We start from the raw sequence: 5,632 nt of genomic DNA on the forward strand, positions 1-5,632 counted from the left end.
AGGACCATTGTCTGCCAACCTTATGTATGTTCTTGGATACACTCCCCATTTCATAGACATACCTAATAGTTCAGCCTGTCCACCCATCTATCCACCCATACACCCATGCTTGCCTTCACTGACAACACAGTACTGTATGTGCAAAGGGGTTCATATTTGTTGTCTGTACCACACCTGGACATTCTTACAGTACATACAAATATACATGTAGAAACATTGTCTGCCACCCCTATATATCGTCATGAGCACACTCCCTTCTGCCTAGACATACCTGATGATTCAGCCTGTCCACCCATCTATCCACCCATAGATCAATGCTTGCTATCACTGACGATGCAGTACGGCACATGTAAAAGGGTTCATCTTTGTTGTCTGTACCTCCCATGCATCTCTCTCTGTCTTCCTCTTTCTCAATGCCACCATGTTGATCACTCACTTTTGGTACATTGCCCTTTCCTTCACTCAAATCAATACTTGTCTCTACCTTTCTAGCAGTGTTCCCTCCCCTCCCTTCCCATCCCTGGCAATCAATAAAGAAAATTTCCTTCCATATACAAACCTTTTCTTTATTTTTTACAATAATGAACTAATCCAGTATTTGTCCTGTGATTGTCTTATTTTATTCCGCATAATGCCCTCCAAGTTCATCCATGTTATGAGGTGTTTCACAGATTCTACATTATTCTTTAGTTTTGCATAGTAGTCCACCATGTGTGTGTACCATAGTTTGGGTATCCATTCCTCCATTGATGGGGACTTAGGTGGTTTCCATCTTTGCTGTTGTGAATACTGCTGCAATGAACATGGGTGTGCATATATCTATTTGTGTCCTGACTCTCACTTCTTAGGATATATACCTCGTAATGGGATTGCTGGCTCAAATGGTATTTCTATTTCCAACTTTTTAAGGAATCGCCATACTGATTTCTACAGTGGTTGTATCATTTTACAGTCCTACCAGCAGTGTATGAGAGTCCCAATCTCTTCACATCCTTGCCAGCATTTGTTCTTTTCTGTCTTGTTGAACTTTGCTATTAGTGCTGGGATGAGATGATATCTCATTGTTGTTTTAATTTGCATCTCCTTTGGTTAATGATGGTTAATGATTGCGAACATTTCTTCATGTGTGTGTTGGCCCCCTGAATATCTGCATTTGTGAAGTGTCTGTTCATATCTTCTGCTCATTTTTAATTGGATTATTTACCTTTTTGGTGTTGGAGTTTTCTATTCATTTTTAGAGATAAGTCCCTCTTCAGATATGTCATTGTCAAATATTTTTTCTCAGTCTTTGGTTCTTTTTTTAAATATAATTTAATTTTTAGAAGATCCCAACCATCTAGTTTAATTTCAGCAGTTTGTGCATTTTGGGTTATGTTTGAAAGTCTATTTATGGCATAGATTAGGGCCCCTAAGTTTTCCCCTGTTTTTCCTTTGATGAACTTCATAGTCTTAGATTTCACAGTTAAGTCTTTGATCCATCTGTAGGTAGTTTTTGTGTATGGTGTGAGGTATGGATCTTGTTTCATTGTTCTGCAAATGGATATCCAGTTTCGCCAGCACCATTTGTGAAAGAGACTATCTCTTCCTCATTGAATGAATCAAAGATCAGCTGACCATAGGTGAATGGCTCTATTTCTGGGTACTCAATTCTGTTCCACTAGTCTGAGTGTCTGTTGTACTAATACCAGGATTTTTTGACTACTACTGCTGTATAGTAGGTTTTGAGATCTGAGAGTGTGAGATCTGCATCATTCTTCTACTTCAGTAGTGCTTTGCTTTTTGAAGGTCTCTTTTCTTCCCATATAAAATTAATGATTGGTCTTCCACGTCCTTGAAGAATGTTGATGGAATCTGAATCAGGATTGCTATGAATGTACAGATTGCTTTGGGCAGTATTGGCATTTTCACAGTGCTCAATCTTCCTATCGATGAGCATGGTATGTTCTTCCATTTATGTATATCTTTTATAGTTTCTTAAAGTAATGTTCTGTAGTTTTCTTTGTATAGGTCATTTGTGTCTCTGGTTAAGATTTATTCCCAAGTATTTTATCTTTTTGGTAATGTAAATGGTACTGATTTCCTTATTTCCTTTTCAGATATCTCTCTGCTCATGTAGAGGAATCCAACTGATTTTTGTATGTTGATCTTGTATCCTGCCACTATGTTAAATCCAGTAGTTTTCTTGTTGAGTCTCTTGGGTTTTCTATGTTTAGGATTATATCATCAGCAAACAGGGATAGTTCTATTACTTCCTTACCAATTTGGATGCCTTTTGTTTCCCTTTCTTGCTTTATTGCCCTGGCTACAACTTCCAATACAATGTTGAATAGAAGTGGTAATAGAAGGCATCCTTGTTTTGTTCCAGTTTGCAAGAGGAGTGGTTTCAATCTCTCTCTATTAAGAATTATGTTGGATATTGATTTTACATATATGCCCTTCATTATGCTGAGGATTTCCCTTCTGTTCCTATTTTTCTGCGAGTTTTTATTAGGAATGGGTATTGGATTTTATCAAATGCCTTTTCTGCATTGATTAATATGATCATGTGGTTCTTTTCCTTTATTTCACTTAGGTGATCAGTTATGTTGATTATTTTTCTGATGTTGAACCATCCTTTCATATCTGGTAAGAATCCCATTTGATCATAATGTATCATATTTTTTATATGTTGTTGGAGTCTGTTGGCCAAGATTTTCTTGAAGATTTTGGTGCCTACATTCATAAGGGATATTGCTCTGTACTTTTCTTTTTTATTTTATTTATATTTTATTGTGATTTGGTGAATATTCACAGAGCAAATTCACTTTCCATACAGCAGTTCACATACACTTTGTCTCAGACATTGACTACAATTTACCACAATGCAACGGCTCCCCTCCCACTTCCTCCCAACAGTCACCTTTTCCCTGTGTCCATCCCTCCATGCACCCCTGCCCTCTGAACTATCGCCATGTGCATAAACAGTCCTTCTTTCTTCCATGATTGTTCTCTCCAAGGAGTGTATCCACCTCAGGTAAATGTTCAACTCCTATGCCTGTCTTTTGTTTGACTGGAAGCCACAGGTGTGGGTTCAGTTCCAGACCTGAAGGGCAGCTAGGGGCCATAGCCTCAGTGGCTCCACCAGGCTCTATCAGACCAGAAAACCTAGTTTCCCGCCCCTCCATTTTTTTTTCCAAATGATTTTGAGTTTTGTCCCACATTGTTCACCCTCTCCATCCAGGATCTCCTACATAGATCCCCCTCAGAGTGGTTGACAGTGGTAGCCAGGCACCATCTAGTTCTTCTGGTCTCATAGTCATATAGGCTGTAGATCACACGGTGTACCGGTCGCTAGGACTGATTCTTTCCATGAATCTTTAGTTTTCTTCATTCTTTTTTGCTCTGGAAGAGGAGAGACCCATCTTTGCTTCTAGATGACTGCGTGCAAGTTTTGAAGATCCCAGTCACTACTCACCAAAGTAGGAAGTGGAACAATGTTTTGTGTAGTAAGTTATGCCAATTGAGCTTGATGTCCCCTGCAACTATGGTCCCGAGCCCACAGGTTCAACTACTTGGTTCCTCTGGGTAGCTGACTGTGACCAATAAGTGACTACAACCTTGTCCCTTGTCAGCTCTACTATACACCAGGGAATTCAGATCATACAAATACACTTATAGGACAATTGTCTGCCAACCCTATACATGGTCTTGGGTATACTCTCTGCTTCATAGACATACTTACTAGTTCAGCCTGTCTACCCATCTATCCACCCATATACCCATGTTTGCCTTCACTGACAACGCAGTACTGTATGTGCAAAAGGGTTCATATTTGTTGTCTGTACCTCCCATGTACCTCTCTATGTCTTCCTCTTCCTCAATGCCACCATGTTGATAACTCACATTTGGTACATTGCCCTTCTCTTCACCCAAATCAATGCTTATCTATACTTATCTAACAGTGTTCCTACCCTATAACCCCTGGTAATCAACAAAGAAAATTTTCTTCTATAGATAAACCTTTCCTCGACCTTTACAATAATGGACTAATACAATATTTGTCCTTTTGTGATTGACTTATTTCCCTCAGCATAATGTCCTCCAATTTCATCCACGTTATGCAGTGTTTTGCAGATTCTACATTATTCTTTAGTGTTGCATAGTATTCCATTGTGTGTATGTACCATAGTTTGGTTATCTATTCCTCAGTTGATGACATCTAGATTGTTTCCATGTTTTGGCTATTGTAAATAGTGCTGTGATGAACATGGGTGTGCATATATCTGTTCTTGTCATGACTCTCACTTCTTTAGGGTATATACCTAGTAATGGGATGCCTGGGTTAAATGGTATTTCTAATTCCAACTTTTTAAGGAATTGCCATACTGCTTTCAACAGTGGTTGTACCATTTTACAATCCCACCAGCAGTGTATGAGAGCCCCAATCTCTCCACATTCTCATCAGCATTTTTTATTTTCTGTCTTCTTGAACTTTGCTACTAGTGGTGGAGCAACATGGTATCTCATTGTTGTTTTGATTTGCATTTCTCTAATGGCTAATGATCGTGAGCTTTTCTTCATACGTTTGTTGGCCGCCTGAATATCCTCCTTGGTGAAGTGTCTATTCATGTCTTCTGCCCATTTTTTAATTAGATTATTTGTTGTTTTGTTATTGAGATGTTGGAGTTTTCTATAAATTCTAGAGATAAGTCCTTGTCAGATATGACATTGCCAAATATTTTTTTCCAATCCATAGGCTCTCTTTTGACTTTTGGAGAAGTCTTTGGTAGCACAAAAAAAATTAATTTTGAGATGATCCCATTCATCTAGTTTCTCTTCTGCTGTTTGTGCATTTTGGATTATGCTTGATAGTCTATTTATGCCATATATTAGGGCTTCTAAATTTGCCCCTAGTTTTTCCTTGAGGAACTCTATAGTTTTAGGTTTCACATTTAAGTCTTTAATCCAACTGGAGTAGTTTTTGTGGGTGGTGTGAGGTACAGATCTTGTTTCATTTTTCTGCAAATAGATATCCAGTTTTGCCCGCTTAAACAAACATTCTCTTCCCCATTTAATGGATTTTGACCCTTTGTCAAAGATCAGCTGACCATAGGTCAATGGATCTATTTCTGGGTTCTCAATTCTATTTCATTGGTTTATGTGTCTGTCATTGTGCCAATACCTGGCAGTTTTTACTACTGTAGCTGTATAGTAGGTTTTCAGATCCAGCAATCTGAGACCTCCTACTTTGTTCTTCTTCTTCAATGTTGTTGTTGTTGTTGTTATGTGCCGTCAAGTCGGCCCCGACTCATAGTGCTTTGCTTATCCGAGGTCTCTTTCCTTTCCATACAAAGTTAGTGATTGGTTTTTCCATATCTTTAAAAAATGTTGATGGTATCTGAATTGGAATTGCATTGAATGTATAGATTGCTTTGGAAAGAATTAACATTTTCACAATGTTCAATCTTCCTATCCACAATCATGAGATGTTCTTCCATGTATGTAGATCTCTTATGGTTTCTTGAAGTAGTTTTTCTTTGTACAGGTCTTTTGTCTCCTTGGTAAGATTAATCCCCAAGAATTTTGTTTTTTTGGATAACTATTGTAAGTGGTAGGAGCTCTGGTAGCATAGTGCCTAAGGCATTTGACTGCT

Source organism: Orycteropus afer, unplaced genomic scaffold, assembly GCF_000298275.1.
Source record: "Orycteropus afer afer isolate SDZICR_OR568_19922 unplaced genomic scaffold, OryAfe1.0 scaffold00156, whole genome shotgun sequence".
Taxonomy (NCBI): domain Eukaryota; kingdom Metazoa; phylum Chordata; class Mammalia; order Tubulidentata; family Orycteropodidae; genus Orycteropus; species Orycteropus afer.